General features: G+C 45.0%; 1 protein-coding gene across 2 annotated transcripts in view; it reads right to left on the reverse strand.

Annotated features, from left to right (window-relative positions):
- The window catches only part of LOC147437560 (P-loop containing nucleoside triphosphate hydrolases superfamily protein), an 82,810-nt gene that overhangs the window by 46,153 nt on the left and 17,419 nt on the right, over positions 1-19,238 (reverse strand). The window lies entirely within an intron of this gene.

Consider the following 19,238-nt stretch of genomic DNA (forward strand, 5'->3'; position numbering starts at 1 on the left):
GGGATTTCAATGCTAGGACTGCCCACCACCAGACAATATTTTATGATACTTCTAAAGAGATGCTCAAGGAGTTGGACGTCACAGAGATGGGTCTATCCAGACTATCACAAGATGAGGAATACACTGAATATTGCAGATACTTCATAGATATGGGAACCGCACACAAATTGGCCATTATGAATGGCCTACAAAGATTTTCGACAGCTGGAGGTTTTACTTGCTTTCCACACCGACATGGTGCCAGCACAGTGGATTATGTTATGGCCCAGCCAGGTCTCATTCCATTCTTTCAAGATTTCATGGTGGGCACTAGGCCAGTTGGAGTAGCAGTTGATCATGCTATCGTGTCTTTCACCCTGACCTTTCAGTTCAGCACAGCTCCATTAGGAGAGGTCCCCACACACACTCAGTATACCTTCATGAGGGAGACGGATTCTGTGTATATGGATGAGATATACAAGCAGCTATGCACCCAAGAGCCGGGACGGCCACTAGATGAACTCACTCAGATATTGACAAAGACGCTCCATGATGCAGCATCAGAGGCATACCCCCACAGCCAGCCCACATGGAGACGATCTGGAAACATGCCCCAGAACAGTTGGTATGATGATGAGTGCAGAGAGACAAGGATCAAACTACAGAGGGAAGTGCTCACGGGTATCACCACACATAGACAGTCACGGATTATCTTTCGCCGCCTAGTGCGATGAAAGAAAAGGGCCTATCTATCTCAGCTAGAGCGGGATCTATATCAGCTATTTATAAGCTAGGACTCAGGCGAAGCATGGAGGCTATTCCACGAGCATTCACCACCGCCCGCGGTCACCTCCACTGAGACAAGGGGGGAATATGCCACATCTCTCTACACAGCATCAGGGCAACCACCTCTGCCGGACCCACTAGAGACATGCCCAGAGACATGCTCTTTCTTTACTACCGAGAGGGCAAGGAAAGCCATTGATAGGATGAAGACAAGGAGAGCGCATGATCATGACGGTCTAGTAGCAGAGCACTTCATACATGCCAGGGATATGCTTGCAGAGCTCCTGGCTATGATGTTTAATCGAGCCATGTATAAAGGCTTCCCGGAGACCTGGAGTATGTCTACGATTGTGCCTATTTTCAATTCAGGAGATCCCATGATTCTCGCGAATTATCGCACCATCATGGTTGGCCACACATTAGCTAGGTTGTATGCATCCGTTCTTGAGCAGGAGCTGAGTAGATGGGCAGAGCGAGAGGGAATAAGAGTACGAGGGCAAGCACGTTTCAGGAGAGGTTTCTCCACTCTTGACTAGTTTCTGACACTCAGAGCTATTATTGAGGAGGGTAGACACCATGGCAAGAGAATCTATTGTAGCTTTGTGGATTTCCGCAAAGCTTTTGACACAGTGCCGAGAGCCAGACTTATACACAGACTACAAGACATGGGTGTGCCTACAGAGCTGATATGGGGTATTCTAGCTCTATACAGGACAGTGATGGGGCGGGTACGCACCACTGAGGGAATGTCTGACATGGTCCACTCCACTATTGGAGTAAAAGCAGGGATGCCCACTATCCTCGACTCTTTTTGGGATGTATGTGGATGAGTTTTCAAACTATGTAGAGCAACATGGATTCAATTGTTACTATATGCTGATGATAATGTGTTGATTTCAGACTCCACGGAGGGGATGCAGCGTTATTTGGATGCTCTGCATACATTTGCTCGTGACAGTGGATTGTCGGTCAATCTGGGGAAAACCAACGTTATGGTGTTCAACACCACACCACAGTGGGTCAGAAGGTCGGCACCCACATTTATGTATGGCCAGGAGACTGTGGAGTACACAGATGCATATACCTATCTTGGGGTAGTATTCGGTGGACCCGTGTTTTCACTAAGGAGAGCATGAGAGACTAGACTGACGAGAGCATATGCAGCTTTGGGAGGACTGGAGAGGATGTGTTCGCAGGTTCAGTTTCAAAAACCGCGAACAAAGCTTTGGCTCTTTGACACTCTAGTGACTCCAGCTATGCTCTATGGAGTTCACGTATGGGGACCCTAAGTAGACCACCATGGGAGATCTGGCAACACAGATGGATGGAGATGTATGGAGAGGCCTCTGGTCTCTATGATCGCTCGGATGATTCGGGCTAAGGCCTCAGTACCACATGAGATTATCCGAGCCGAGCTAGCCGCCTCCCCCCCCCCCCCCCCCCCCCCCCCCCCCCCCCCTTGTGGTGGAGACACTGACGAGATCAGTTTCCTTTATGCACGGTCTATGGGATCTCCCCAGAGACAGATACGCTCGGCAACTCGACAACTAGCTCTACAAGGCGATACAGCATGTTGGTATGGACAGATGGCATCATGGTTCCAGTCGCATTGTCTCAACATGGATAGATTACCTCCGTTTCAATACTCCTTGGATGCACCCTCCTTGTCTCTCACACGGACAGAGATCACCAGGCTCATACGTCAGGATCTGATTACCAGGAGCACATGGTTACATCCGACGCAGGAGTTGGGCACGAAGATGGCCTTCTACATAGAGCATCTTCTCCAACTCACGGAGGACGGCTTTGTGACTAGGCCAGCTTACATGGATACACACTTATCTCATGGGATAAGATGCGCTATTGGACAAATACGCACATCCTCACATCAGCTCCAGATGGAGACTAGCCAATTTCGAGGGGTGCCGGCAAGAGCCAGGATATGTCACCTATGTAACTTAGAGCCAGAGACAGAGCTGCACTACACCTGCCACTACACGGCATACTATGAGATACACGGACACTTCCACTGCCTGTTCAGAGAAGGGTTCGGACCTTTTTCTAGAGTCATGAGATACAAGGATCAGAAGTGTCTCGGATTGTTCCTGCTAGAGCTGCGTAGACTTAGGGAGAGCTTGCTGAGGACATCAAGGGAAAGACAATCTCAGAGACGAATCACTGAGTTCTTTACACCAGACAGAGGAGAGCAAACGGAGCAGTCATTATAGCAGATCTCAGAGCTTACTCATACTAGAGGTACACTGCTTGACAGAGCCACTGAATTTGGCAGATCCAGACATCCACGACCTCGGGGGGTCTCCCACCACCGACGAAGGTTGCAACAAAAGATACAGATCACTCTAGCTCGACATGCAAGACGCCAACCAGAATTCTGACCATGGAGGAGGTCGATGAGATCCGACAGCGACCGATGAGAGATTTCATATGAACCCACAAACCCCCCTCCCCCCCCCCCCTTATTTCCTTTCTCCTTAGTGTTTTAGTGTTAGTCCTTTGTAACTTGGTAACTTTGTAATTCTGTAATTTCCGTACTCAAGAATTGTAACTTTTTGGTCTCATAGGTCATTTTGGCCTTTTGTAGACGTTAATATAACATTTCATTTCATTTCATTTCATCATCTCTCTCTCTCTCTCTCTCTCTCTCTCTCTCTCTCTCTCTCTCTCTCTCTCTCTCTCTCTCTCTCTCTCTCTCTCTCTCTCTCTCTCTCTCTCTCTCTCTCTCTCTCTAAGTTCAATGATTTTGCAGTTTCTATTCGCGTATTGCAATTGATTTCTCGCTTGGAGAGTCCAAGCCTGTAACATTAAAAGTAGAGGAAACATGACTATTTTGAGGACACGCATCCGAGTATAAGAAACCGGTATGGAAGTGCATTCTACACACCTATCCAGATCTCAAGAGTATAGCCATGTCATCCAAACTCTCGAGGACAATAATTGACCATGGAGGTGCATACTACCATCTACACCAATCCTTGTCTCTAAAAAATTGTGAGAGTGCGCATGTGCCGAAGCGTGAGAGAGGAGATGAAAAAGAGAGAGAGTAGACACCAAAATGCTATGTGTAGGAAGAGGGCGCAATCAGTCCCCCCCATGACTACCATGAGCAGAAGACCCTCGGTACAACAACCAGATAGTGTAGAAGTGGGTACCCCCCTGACCCCATATATAGGTGCCCAAGGGGAGGTAGGGCAAGGCTTGATAAAAATCCCCACGACCCAACAGAAAAATGATATATGGAAATATATGAGGGCGCCCGACAAAAGTGGGTGGCCGGCCCCAAACTCGAGTGCCCGGACCACGTACAACCTCGACTATGGGTGGCCAACCAGGAGGCACGCTAGCCGTACATGCATGCCCTAGACCTGTGAAGCAGCACAATGGTGTAAATGTAACAAAAATAGCCTTGTTAAGATGTCATCTCTCTATCTGCGTGACGGGGACGGTAGGGTTGTGCTCCTCTGGAATAAGTATGTAACCTCTGACTGTAAGCCACCCTCTAGCACTGCCACCTTCTAGCATTGCTACACATGCTAGCAAGGTCTCTCTTTGTCTATGTACCTTTACTAGAAAACCGCCAAACTCGTGCTAATTTACACTCTATCCTATGAAAAGAGCCTCATATCTGTCTTTGATACTCTCGTATTCTCATTTACAAACAAAGTGCTCCCCGTCCTTAGTCACCCTCTCGGAGCAAAGCTGGCAGAACCTCTCAGCTCAGGAGGCATGAGCAACTGTCACGTGCAACGGAAGGTTTTAAGGATTTAAACGCGAATCTAGTACTTCGCACAAACACAAGGTTACTGTACTTCACTTGAGAGAGAACTTGAACTAAACACAATCAAGAGAGAGAGAGAGACGACCCCGCACGTCTGGTCCCAACCACCCTCAAGGGCCCCCTTGCTCAGTTACCAAAGCAAATACTTGCTTTGATTACTTGCACAATGCTGATACAATGGCCAAATGTTGAATACCGAACGCTTCATGCCGATGCTCATCTATTGCAAAAACGTTGGTACTGATATGGTGCAAAAACGTTGGGCTGAGCTGATGCAAAACGTTGATGATGTTGGGGTTTTGGCGATGCAAACGCTAGGTATTGAGGTGCAGTGGGCGTTAGATGCCCCTGCAGGTACTAGGTTCTGGTCTGATTAAAATTGAAGGCCTAGTGACTCTTTTATAGGTATCCAAGCCATAGGGATGAAGACAAGAGCGCACCCGATGCGCGATGGACTAAGGGTGAAGTGTCTAATAAGTCTGGGGTAGGGGCACGAAACTTCTTTGAGAAAAAGATATCTCAAAAAGGTTCTTGATTCTTTCCTTGAGTTCGCGAAGCCAAAGCACGTCCAAAGCTTTGATAGCAATGTCACGTGCGGTGAAAGGGTTTACGGATTTTAACTCAGATCTAGTACTTCGCACAAACACAAGGTTACTTTACTTCACTTGAGAAAAACTAAATTGAACACAATGAAAGAGAAAGGCGGCGGGGGGGGAAGAAGAAGAAGAGAATTTTAACGTCGTAGGAAACTATCCCGAGAGACCTTGAAGATCTATCCGGGACGAGGAGAGTTGAACTCAAGACCTGTTATTCAAGAGGGAAATGGCATAACTGATCAGAGAGAGAGAGAGAGAGAGAGAGAGAGAGAGAGAGAGAGAGAGAGAGAGAGAGAGAGTCTATTAACGGATATTAGAGGTCGAAGTTGACCTGTGGGACAAATCAGATATATCTTTGGTTACAATCCACTTCGGGTACGAGAAAATTAAAAAAAAGTGCATGTGCTCCCTAACCTCAAAACTCTCATGACTCATGAGAGATAAATATCACAATGGTATAGATCACCAGGTGCTTAAAGTGGCTAGATGTTACAAGTGTCACGTTCATGTCTTTGAGGCGGGTGGTGGACTCTTGAAATCTCTAATGATAGCTTTCCCTCCCCTGTAAACTGCCCATTTCCCTTGCTTCCTTGCTTCGGAAATGGCACGATGTATGGTCAAAAGTCAAGCTTTAGCACACTTGTTTTGGCTTGATGCTATATGTGTGCTACTTATGTACTAAACAGGTGTCCTACGAAAGCTTTACAATCTATGACTCCATATGAAGCACGGCTTGATAGAAAGCCTTCTATCGAGCACATACGTGTTTTGGTTGTTTGGCGTATGCTTTGGTGCCACAAACGCAGCACAGAAAATTGGATGATAATGCTGTCAAATGTATTTTTGTTGGTTATAGTGCTGAAAGTAAAGGTTACAGGTTGTATCATCTGCAAACAAAGTGTACCTTGGTTTCAAGGAATGTTGTGTTTGTGGAAGATTCTGTTCAGCCCTGGTTGTCATGTACTAGAAACAGTAATGTAAGCTCACAAGACATTTATGACACTTTGTTGCCTCTTTTCAGTGGTGGAAGTTCGAATGTAAATTTCAATGAAGCAAATGTACAGCTTATGGGGGTTTTGAAAATGTTACAGATCAGCCTATTACTAAGGTAGATGTACATGATGTACTTGATGAGGAAAGGGCTCAGATGAGCAAGCTAGAGGTATGCCAAAATGGTTGGTGCAAACTTTGCGTGACAGTAAATTGGATGCACCTTTGTCTAGTCGTACTCGTTCAGGTTCTCGCCATGCATTTTATGCATCAGATTGTTATGCTTTAGCTGTGTCTAGCTTATGTTATGTTGAAGAACCTCTATCTTTTGATGAAGCACAAAATTCAAAAAATTGGATGGTTGCCATGCAATCAAAATATGATGCACATTGCACTGACAGAAAATGACACATTGACTTTAGGAAGACCTAAAAGGTCGTCACCTGAGGATCATGTTTGCCAAAGAAGCCATCGAACACTGCAAGGGAAGAACCTCCTCTACTTGCCAACTGTGGCCAAATTTGCAAACCACCTGAAGAAGGGCTGCCCCCAAGGTTGGAGCTCTCCAAAAGGATATATGGAAGGAGCATCCAAATGTTGCTGACTACGGGAGTAGGAACTAGATGTCCCCACCAACTGTCGACACTACATGCAAACCTGTCATCCAAAGGATCTCAACAAATCTGATGTCAATCGTCAAAAAACTGCCCACTGAAAGTGGTAAACCTCTCCCAAGATTGGTGTTGACAAGCTCACTAGAAGTCGTAAATTGTTTCACAACTGGTATTGACAAGCTCACAAGAGGGCAAAGAAGTGACCAAATCTGTAGGGCTACACTACCGTTGGGGAAAGGAGAGAACATGGAGAAAGGAAGGGTCCACTCTCCAACAAAACCTCCTCGAACTGTTGTCATTGTTGGCTAGCACCACATGCTCCACCTCTAAACCACATCCAGGGAATTCGGATGATCAAACAAGAAGTGGTTCTAGAGATAAAAGTATCCCCTCTGCCTGTCAAAGCCAATTCCAACACATGCAGTGTAACATGCACCAGAACTGCTGAATACCGGATAAACAAGAGTCCACTAAAGTTGGAACTGAAACTTCCATCCTCAAATGGAAAATGAAAAATCAAAGAACATCCTCTGCTTCAAAACGGGAAGATAGCCCCCTCGGTCATCCTCTATCCGCAATCTGGTACAAGGGTGCAACTGAATCATCAACCTACTACCCATCGGATAGGTAGCTCTGTCGACAATTCCAAGAAAGACGTGCATTTGCAAAAGGCAAAGCAAACTGCTAATCCATCTCCTCGAAGAAAACACAGCCATAGAAAACTCCTCCACAAGGGATGAAGAAGATCTTATTGTTGTCCAAACACTCTTCTCTCTGAAGAAGAAGCTTGAAATGAGTAGCTCCCACTCTGGATCCAACAACCGCATGCTTGTTCTCCTTGCGGGAAAGCACGGTAACATGACTCCATCTGGTATAACCAAGACAATCCATCACTGCTACACATCCTGAAGTCTCCGTAGGGTTCCCCTCGATGAAGAGAGGTCGGAGTAATCAAGGGTAAAGACGGGGAAGTCGTAGACGAGGATCCAACGCCTCCACATACCCAAAGCTGCCCCAAACTTGCAGAAAACCAGAAAAAAAAAGCAAGCTTCTTCTCTCAATCATGTCCAAAACCGCACCGGATCAACCACAATCGAGCACTCAGGTGGTCATATCACCATAGGACTCTAGCGGAAGATGCAATGAAGACAAAACTTGGCTCGTGATCCGGTGGGTACCTCAACTCCGATCTAGAACATTAAACACCTACAAAGCCAAACACATGAACAAGGCACACCTTTGGAGAAGAGAGATCACTTAGGTAGTGAAAGACAGGACATCTGAGAATGAGAGAGAGAGAGAGAGAGAGAGAGAGAGATCTGCGAAAGGCTCTCCATGCTAATAACAATCCGCTCATACAAGTGACCAAGGGTGGTCCGGCATAGAACTGACATGCCCAATGGGTAGACCCGAGGACACACAACTGTGACTGCTACTGACACTGCCAACTACTCATGCACATGAGATCACTGGCACGGTCTCGTCATGGGCTGCCCTAGCCTCCTGTGGAACCGAGGCTCTGGCGGGATCTCCTCCTTGTAGAAAGGCTGATCTGAAGGGAAAAGGAGCCGGATCAGGGCTGCCCTATGATGTGGCTGCCCCATGACGAACATGGATCTGCTCCTCTTGTATGCCTGCACCATGATGGAGGTGCTCTACGTCTGCCAGATCATAGTGCCTCCATCCATCTACCTCTGAAATAAGAACCGCAAGGAAAAGACCTGCTGGCAGCCCATGACCATATGCTGCCCTGCCTCATGCCACAAACGCTGGGCTGCTACTTGGCAAAAACGCTAGAGGGCTGCCCTGCTGCATGACCAACGCAAGGGAAAGGGGGAGCAGAAACGCTGGCCCTCCCCTCTCCTCTGGCTGCAAAAACGCTGGCTAAAAGGGTTGCCCATGAGGGCGCCCTGCCTGGGCTGCACACAACACACTGAAAGTGACCTCCCCCTGCCTGCCTATATAGGGCTGACCTCGGCCTGCTGCCCGACCCACTCCTCCAGCCCCACGACCATAATAAATATGGGAAAATAGGGGAAGGGTGGAAAGTGGCACAAGATGCACAAAGGTCCAGGGAAAGAATTTACCAAGGCTAGGGAATAATATTCCCAGCCTGCAGGACCACAAAGGACCATGAAACCAAGCCAAAACCCGAGCTAAACATGGCTAGACACGACCCAACATGAAAGAACAACCTTACATTGTCCGGGCACAGCCTCAAAACATCCCTCACTCCCTAATTTGCTCCTGGGAGATACCGGAGCTACCATCGGACAAGAATATGAACTCTAACACTAAGGTCGCTGCATTGACAACTATTTATCATGAGGAACTAGAACCTCTTGGTGAGATGTATCCTCAAGATCCAAATTTTGCTACAATCTAGGCCGATCTTCAAGCAAGACATTCAAGGCTTCCTTACTCTATGAAAGATAATACACACTATCATCAACAAGTTATATGCATAGCTCAGTCCTTATGACATAAGGTGATGGAAAAAGCACATAATTATCCCTATGCAGGCCATCGAGTTCTACTACTACTGCTGCTCTCGAAAGGTTTTTCTTTTGGCCAACACTACGGACGAACATTGAAAAATATGTTCGTGAGTGTTTAGTATGTCAAAAAGTGAAATATACCTTCATAAGTTCGGAATAGTCTAAACTCACGAATTATAAGAGGGAATAAAGCACTCATAAAGCTATAAAAGCAAGAGACACAAGAAAAGAAAAGAAAAAACAAAAACAAACAAACAAACAAACTAAATCACTTTGTTTGTGTCACGTGACACATCCCAACCCTATGTGTCCGTGGACAAGCTACACCACAACAGGGTTCAGTCAGTCCGATCAAGTTAGATTAGCAGTGATCTAGCACTTTTGTGAGTCTATTCGTAGACCGTGCATGCCCAGTCACTTAGCATAGATGCATATCCTCCGGTTGCACACAGCATGATCATCAGAATTCCCATCAGAATGCATTGGCATCAGTTAGGGGAATTTTCCAGTGCATTTAGCCTATTTTCCTATTTATTGTGATTTTCACTTATTATTTTTAAGTGACTTTCCTACAAAAGTAGGTAGGGCAATTTTGCTAAGTTGATATATAAGCAAACCAAAGTTCACACTTTCTGGCAAAAGAGGCAACAGGAGCACCTTGCTCAACAGGCAACTTCTTAGCAAGACCAACCCCCGCGACTACTCTGGCGTTTTCTCCACAGAAGACCTAGATCAGACTTGGCGATTTGTGAACAGCAGATCAGCCCCGACGTAATCATGACACAGCAGATCAGCCTAGCGTTTCTGCATTTGCAGAACCCCGGCGACAAAAGGACCAATTTCAGCCCTTGGCGTTTTTGGATTTCAATAGCAAATTAAGACCAGCATCATTCACCTAAAGTGTAGCAAATTCAGCCCGTAAAGACCATCAGTTTTCAGCCCTAAGAAACCTCATTTTTCAGCCAAGAAAACGCAGCCAAAACAGTCATTTTCAGCCACCGAAACAGTCCCGAAATTCAGTGATTAGCAGATCTCAGATTTCAGCCATCGTCGTCGTCGTCGTCGTCATCGGCATAGACCAAGTTGCATAGTCCATTGCATACGCATTGTACACCTCTGTGCAATCAAAGAATAGACCACTCTCGCCGACGAGAGTGGGACCTTCTGAGGAGGGTTTTACAACCTCTCGGGTGTCGTATCTCTTCTCTCTCCTTCTCAGTCTCATTCACTTGCACGCACAATCCACTCACTTTGTTCGTGACCACAGTATTCTACAAGACGGGAAGCTCTCTCTTTCCCTAAAGAACTAAAAGGAACCTTGAGCAATATAGATCACTAATCTTGAGAAAATACAACATTCATTCCGCTTCACCTAACATTGGTATCAGAGCTTTGAGAGTGTTCTGCATTACTCAAGGAAAGAACCACAAGAACCACAAGAATTTTTTTGCTTGTTGCGATCGCACGAACCCAAGTTTACTTGGGCGTGGCGATTCCTAATCGTGTTTTGTTGAAGAGTGACAAGAATCCCAAGAAAGAAGGGCTTGTCCAGCCTCCCCTTGTGTCTCTTTTCACTCATTGAGAGAGGACCGTGTACTTAGCGACCGGCCAATCGACGTGAGGTGGGAAAAAGCAACCTTGGTGTGAGCACAAGGCCGCCAAGGGGTGCGCCCGCAGAAAGGAGTAGAACTCGGGTGAAGAGAAGATCCTTCTCCAACGCGATTTGCAAGCAAAAGAAAACCTCAAGAACCCAAGATTCTCACGAGTCAAGGACCTCAAGAACCTCAAGACCCCCAAGAACCCAAGTTCCTCATGAACTTAAGAACCCAAGACCCGCAAGAACCCAAGTCCCTCGTGGACTTAAGAACACAAGAACCCACAAGAACCCACGATTGCAGAATGATCATCACTTGAAGCGGATTGGATACTTCGCTTGGAAGTGATGAGCATGAGAGAGGCGAAGAAGAATTTTCCCCACAAGGAGGTTTTTCCGACCCTTCCCCATCTACGACAAAGATTGCACTAACTCCTATGGAGGAGTTGGACCAAGAAAGAGAAGCAGACAGAAAAGCCTACGAAGAAGATATGGCAGCCATCGAGCGTAAGTACCAAGAAAGAAGGGCAGCCATAGAAGCAGAATTTTATCGCGAGAACAAAGCACAAATGCAAGAATTATTGCGACTCTTTTCTCAAGCTCAGGCACAGATGTAACAGAATCGGAAAAAGGAGACTCTCTCAATCTCTTCTTCTCCGAAGCAGGATACACAGGATTTGTATGATTGTGTGAAGCATGATGATGATTTGATTGACAATGACTTGCATGATGAATTGAATGATAATGACTTGCATGATGATTTGAAGCACAATGATAAGCATGATGATTTGGATGCCAATGATTTGGATGATAAAGACAAGCATGATGATTTGCATCATCAAGACGTGATTTCTCACAATCATGATGAGCTGCATGAAGATGATGTGATTGTTCCCAAGGATGATGTGTTAGTGGATGCTTCTCCTAGCGAAGCTAACCTCGTTGTAGATTTGATCAATCACGAAGATTCGATCTTGGCTTTCGAGTCGAGGTCCACAGATCCCCCACAACAAGATTCGATAGATCCCGAAGAAGCGATCTTGGCTCTCGAGCCTTGGTCCAAAGAACCCTCACAGGAAGTATTATGTGTTCGCATGATTGATACGCACGCATTATTCGGGTGTTTCATTCGTGAAGGTTTCATGTATTTTAGTCAGCATCGTTATGTGATCCCTTTTACTAGGCATGACATATTGTATGTTGAGCACGTTTCTATCATGGATGAGCACGAATGTATGCAGATTGTTCATGAAAAGCTGAAAAGTTTGTATGTCAGGAAGTAACATTCCATGTCTCTTCTTTGGCATGACACAGTTTCCGAAAAAGCACATGATTGTAAGAGCACCAAGCATGGGCATTCCCATTGTGATTTGCCACAGTTGATTGATTTCGATCAAACAGAAAAGATTTGAGCGCATTGTTTGCATGTGTTTGATGAACGGGTTGTCACTCCGTCTCTATGTTCATCTACATTGCATACACAGTCTTTAGAGAAGACAAGATTCTTTTCCTTCACTTAACATGGAATAGGTATGTTCATGGTTTTGTGTTGGAGATGGTTTCAGGAATTTTCAGCCATGGAGATTCTTGAAGACGAAAGAAGCAAAACTCTAGACGAAGTTGAAGCAAGGAAGAAGCCACAAAAGACTTTGGGTCGCTTTCGGCGCGGCCCAAAGAAGCAAGCGTTGCAGACCTTTATGAAGTTCAAGTACCGCTCGACCCACACAGCAGAGTGGGCCCGCGAAGAGTCCCTTCCAGGATTCCGGCTGCTGTTGGCGATCTCCCTCGATGCCATACAGTGATGAGCGCGCAGCGATGTGTGCAAGTGATAGAGCACGCGAAGATGTGCAAGCCTTGAGGCTTGAAGCGGAGGCACTGTGCTGCAGAAGGGAAGCGCTAGCAGAACGAAGAGGGAGAGAGAGAGCTCACGTTTTTTGGGAAAACTCAATAAGTGAGTTTTGGGTTTTCCCACTTTTATTATAAGTGACCTTTAAAAAATGTGTCCACAAAGTATAAAAATGTACAAAAAGGGGTTATTTAGGCCTTTAACCCAACAACCTCCCACTTAAAAGCATAAATGACACCTTTAAGTTAACCAACTCCAACCAGCTGTATGCAATGCTCATGTTGAGCCTTAGCAAGACTCTTGGTGAGAACATCTGCAGGGTTATCCTGTGTATGGATCTTAGTCAAGCTGACTAGACCATCCTCCAATACTTGTTGTATGAAGTGGTACCGCACATTTATGTGTTTGGTACATGCATGAAACATGGCATTTTTGGCTAAATAGACACCACTCTGGCTATCACAACCCAACACGGGTGTATGAGCAGGCATGCCAAGTTCTTTTGCAAGTCTGCCCAACCAAATGGCCTCTTTTGAAGCCTCTGTGGCTGAAATATATTCAGCCTCAGTAGTACTCAATGCCACAATTTTCTGTAACCTAGAACACCAAGAGACTGCACCACCAGCAATGGCAAATACATATCCACTGGTAGATTTCCTGGTATCGATGAAAACCAATGCTTCCACCCTCTTTGCTTAGTGACAATCGCAACGAAGAAATAGTAAATGACTTTAGCTTTCTTAACAGCCTAAAAACAGCAATTTCAGCTTTCTATCTCTTTTAATACGCATGCCCAAAATATGCTCTGCATCACCCAAATCCTTCATAGCAAATGTTGAATTTAGTTTACGTTTCAGAGCATCAAGATTAGTCTTATGTTTCCCGGCAAGCAACATGTCATCAACATAGAGAACAAGTATGATGAGACTACCATCTTCATCCCTTTTTGTATACAAACAATGATCTGCATGGCTGCGTTTAAAGCCTTGAGACAGCATAAAAGTGTCAAACTTCTTATACCACTGCCGTGATGATTGTCTCAAACCATACAAAGCCCTTTTCAGTTTGCATACAAGTTCCTCACGTGTAGAAACTACAAAACCTTCAGGTTCTTTCATGTATATGTCCTCTTCAATGTCACCGTGCAAAAACGCTATCTTTACATCCATTTGATTCAATTCCAAATCAAGCACCGCAACGAGAGCAAAAAGGACACGTAAAGTTGTAAGCTTTACAACGGGAGAAAAGATTTCTTGAAAATCAATTCCTTCTTTCTGTGCATATCCTTTTGCAACCAATCTTGCCTTGTACTTTGGTTTTTCATCCACAATCTTAATCTTGGCTTAAAACAAGTACTCAACTTTAAGCAAAAAAGGATAAGACATCTTAAAAACTTAATCCTAGAAATCAAACTTCCCACAACAACTTCTAAAGGAACAACTTCTAAAGGAACACATTCTTAAGTCCAGATAAGCTAAATACGAAATCGAAAAATGAATACTACTACAAACCTACGAAGAGTAAAGATCCAAACTTGACAATATATGAAAGTGAAATATGACAGACATAAAGTTTATGGCAAGCCCATTCCCTGTGCTTGACACGCCATGGGAAAGCATTGCCATGGATTTTATTACAAAACTTCCTAAATCAAAGAATGGAAAGATGCAATCTGGACTATTATAGACGGATTCAGTAAGCAAGCACATTTCCTTCCAATTAAGAAAACCATCAAAGCTGATCACATGGCTAGAAACTTTCTAGCTCAAATTTTTAAACATCATTGACTGCCAAAAACTATTGTCAGCAATAGAGATCCTCACATGAGTAGTTTATTTTGGCGAGTACTATTCGAGAATTTGGGAACTAAGCTTGATTTTTCGTCAGCTTATCATCCTCAAACATATGGTCAAAGCGAAATCGCTAATGCCACTATTTTAGACCTTCTCAAGTGCTATGTTTCGGAAAGACAATCCGAATGGGAACAGTACTTACCATTAATTGAGTTTGCGTATTATAATGACATACATTCCTCAACTAGTAAAGCTCCATTCGAAATTATTTATGAGAAGCCACTTTTACTTCCTATTATGGTTACCAAAGAAAACATCTCTGTCGCAAACGAATTTGTACGCGATATTGATACTACCTATCAACAAGTAAAACAAGTAATTTTTCGCACTCAAGAGCAGCAAAAGAGAAAAGCAGCCAAGCACAGAAGGAACCTCAAACTTGAAAGGACAATATGCCCTGCTTAAGTTTGAGAAAGCTAGATTGAAAAAATGGGTCAGAAAAGGAAAAGTTGTTATTTTTAGATTGGATTTGCCCTCTTATTGGCGCATCCATAATGCTTTTCATGTAAGTCTCCTCCAACCATATGTTGGTTCTCCTCCCGTGGTTCCAGTACACGAAGACCCTCCAGAAGTCGAAGAGACTGAGAAGATCCTTCAACCAGAACAAATAATACACCACTCCGAGCGACAACTAAAGTCCAAGAGACTACATTGAAAGTATTTAGTCAAGTTTAAAAATTACACCCCTTCAGATGCAAAGAGGATGATTGAATTAGATCTCAAGGATTACCCAGACATCTTACACAATTAAGTTGACGCTCTGAAGTTGAGGTCAACTGTTTAGAACCAAGAGGGATGTAACTATGTCAATTTCATTTATTTACTAAAAAATAATTACTTAAATAGTTGTGTGCACGCCAGAATAGAACTAGTAGTCCTAGGGCCTTAGGTGCGCCTAAACATAGGCCAGAGCATCTCACGGAGACCCTAGAAGAAAAATACCATGAAGCCCTAGAGATTGGGAAATCGGGCCTTCAAAAGGGGTAGACAGTAGCCTCAGATTTCTGTCTACCTCAGATTTTAGACTCAGAAAATTACGCGCATCAGTGCAAGCACAGGAATGAGTTGGGGTCCTTAGAACAATGATCCTAAGGCCTGGATTATTTTTTATAAGGCCTTAGGGTGACTAAAATTAATTATTTGTGCCCGGGCCAAATGGCTAGACAAGTGCATAAAGGTGATGCACGAGCAGTGCCGGTACCAAATTTATAGGGAATAGCCATTTTCAGGTCCCCGTTCCCCGCTCCCATCCCAATATCCCATTCCGGATCCCCGTTCCGTGTTTCAAACGTGAGTATCCGAAACAAGGAATGGCATTTCATCCATGTTGTCATTCCCCGTTCTTTGTTCCCATTTCCCGTTCCGGGTAACTATGGCCGGTACGGCATTGTGCAAAGAAGCATCTGATGTTTTCATAATAGCATTCATGTGACCAATTGTGAGTTAATTGCACATTTTAATAATGGTCTAGTGAACTTTTAAAGCTAAAAGTTGAATGGTTTTTTAAGTTATTAAGTGTGCCACTTGGCACACTTACCCATGCAAGACTCTCTCTCTCTCTCTCTCTCAGCTTGTGGGATACTACTAGAGACAGATATGCTAGACTGGCCCTTGAGTCTTCCAAACAGTTGGCTCTTCATGGGGACACTTCATGCTGGTATGCACAGATGACATCATGGTTTCACCGTGGACAGGCTGCCCCCTTTCCAGTACTCTCTTTAGGCACCCTCGATGTCTCTTAGACGGGTGGAGATTACTAGACTCATTCGTCAGGACCTGATCCAACTGGATACCAGGAGGACATGGATAGAGCCGCTACAGGAGTTGGGCACGAAGATGGCTTTCTATAGAGAGCATCTTCTCCACCTCACAGGAGATGGGTTTGTGATTCGACCCAGCTACATGGACACACATATGTCTCATGGTTTGCGGTGTGCCATTGGTTAGATACGCACATCCTCACATCAGCTGGAAATTGAGACTGGCAGATTTAGAGGGATACCAGCAGACAGCAGGATATGCCGCTTATGCCAGTTAGAGCCAAAGACAGAGTTACATTACATATGTCATGGCACAGTGTACTATGAGATACGGGGCCGTTTCCATTGCTTATTCAAAGAGGGTTTCGATCCTTTCTCTGGGTCATGAGTTGTGAGGATCAGAGATGTCTTGGGCTATATCTACTTTGAGTTACATAGATATAGACACTTTATTGGGGAGAGATAGAGAGAGACAGTCCCACAAACAGATTACAGATTTCTTTTCACTAGATATGGGATAGCCAGAGAAGCAATCATCATTGCAAAGGCTCTGCCCACACTCATTCGACCATTACGAGCACTCTCATCGACCGAGCACTGGAGCTACGGAGATCCAGACGGCCACGATTGAGGAGAGGGGCTACACAGCATCTACGGAGACTACAGCAGAGGATTCGAGCCATACTCTTGATATCTAGAGTGCAGATGAGGATGGATTCTAGTAGTAGTATCTAGTTCTTTTGTACCCAGACGTGGTATTAGATTCACCATTTTGTAACAAATTAGTCTCATAGGTCATTTTGGCCTTTTGAAGACGTTAATATAACATTTCATTTCATTTCTCTCTCTCTCTCTCTCTCTCTCTCTCTCTCTCTCCCCCCCCCCCCCCCCCCCCCCCCCCCCCCCCCCCCCCCCCCCCCCCCCCCCCCGCCCCCTCTTCCTGCAGGCTATATGAGAGCAGCCCCTCTCTCACTCAAGAGGTTGGCACCCCCCCAAATGTGAGTATGCTCTATGCGATGGAGCTCTCTATTGAAGCTTGAGAGCAACCCCTTGGACGTATGTGGTAGCTTTGAGCTCCCATAGTCTAGAACAAGGGCTCTCACAGCCATTGCCACGTTCTCTAGAAGTTCCATCGCGAAAAGTTGCAACCTACGCTCTCTTTCTCGAGTGTAGTGGCTGTAAATTCTTTGTTTTCAATCCCTAATCACCTCCACTAGGGTGAATTTCAGCAAAGCATTCATAGATTCTCATTCTTCTCTACCGACCCTACGTATATGCAAAGTTTGGTGCAATTTCATCACAAAAAAGGCCTCCATTTCCGCATTGAAACGTGCACAGGTATCAATTTCAGGTTATGTGCAGAAAATTACAGCAAGCATATGTCTGTGTGTTTTGTGTGTTTCTCCCTTGTGTTTATTGCAGGAATGACTAAGTATGAAGGTGACCAAGTAGCGGAAGATAAGACTCTCTTCTTTGAGAGCTTCCGAGGAGGTTTGTGGAAGATAGACTCTCGCTTACAAGAGCTTCCAAAAATCTCACAGAAGAGGGGAAGAATCCTCTTAGCAGTTAGAGAGTAGTTCCCTCACTCTCTCTGATCTCAATCAGAAGCAGAAAAAGAACAAGAAAAAATGGAGGACGGGCGTTTGCCCCGTTCCTATGCTTGTAAAGATTCTCCCTTAGTAAAAAAGATATTCTCTTTATTTGGGGGGGGGGGGGGGGGGATATTCTCTTTATGGGGGGGGGGGGACCAGCCCATCTTCTCGTCCCCAATGATGTGTCAAGCTTTCTCTCTCTCCCCAATTCTCTAGAGTATATGAATTGCATTGAAAAGTCAGTTTACGCTTCCGTCTTTTGTGACAATGGTGGCCCAACATTTGCTGCCCTAGTGGTCTGCACTGGTTAGTCGAGGAAGTTTCATGTCTTGGCAGAGGTGTATCACCTGGGGCTGTAGGGGGTCCTGAGTTAGTTGAGAAAGTTTCAAAGCATGATGTTTTAGCAGTGTTGTATCACCTTGGGCTGTAGGAGGTCTTGGGCAGATTTATACAGCCTTGTCCTGGAGTTTTAAGTCTTTTCAGCTTCCTGTTCTCACCCTATGTCAACATACGCTTTGTACTTATGCTGATCCTTCACTTTTTCCCCTTCGCTTTGTGCTTCCTAGAGATCTTGAGGGCTTTTTTCACCCATCGGTTGTATCTTGTGATTTGGCTACACATATATTGCAATGGCAGAGTCTGCCTTTGTAATATCTTGTAATATTAAGGGTTCAAGGCATAGTTACCCGGAACGGGAAATCGGAACGGGAACGGGAACGGGGAACGGCAACATGCATGAAATGCCATTCCATGTTTCGAATACTCACGTCTAAAACACGGAATGGGAATCCGGAACGGGAGATTTGGATGGGAACGGAGAACGGAGACCTGAAAATGGCCATTCCCTGTTACTATGGTTCAAGGACCGTGTGGCATCTGGATCATATCAGGAAGGAGGTAAGCTGTCCAGATCATAGCCATATTGTTGCGGCCATCTCCTCACCAAAACACTCTCTCTGATCTCCTGATTCTGCCGACTGAGCTTTCCACCCTCTAGTCTCAAAGGAAACATGTACAACCTTGACATCAGTGTTTGTCAAAGAAAAACATTTTAAGTTCATTGCAGTTTGATCTCACTTTTGCAGCAAATAAACAAATCCATAACATCATTAAAAATAAAAAACAACAAGCACGACCCAGGAGAACATCCTTAAGGCTGCCATTGCAAGTTGCAGAACTAAATATTGAGTCAATACTATCCATTTTGTCAAAAATACTGAGACTTGATAAGCCTCAACCTTGCAGACTAGAAAATGGGGATCCTAATCTTTTGAGAAAAAACAGAGGCAGACAATCTAAGCCATCTAGCTATCAGAAATCATTACACCACGGAA

This window comes from Adiantum capillus-veneris, chromosome 17 (genome assembly GCF_014529385.1).
Source record: "Adiantum capillus-veneris isolate H3 chromosome 17, ASM1452938v2, whole genome shotgun sequence".
Classification (NCBI taxonomy): Eukaryota; Viridiplantae; Streptophyta; class Polypodiopsida; order Polypodiales; family Pteridaceae; genus Adiantum; species Adiantum capillus-veneris.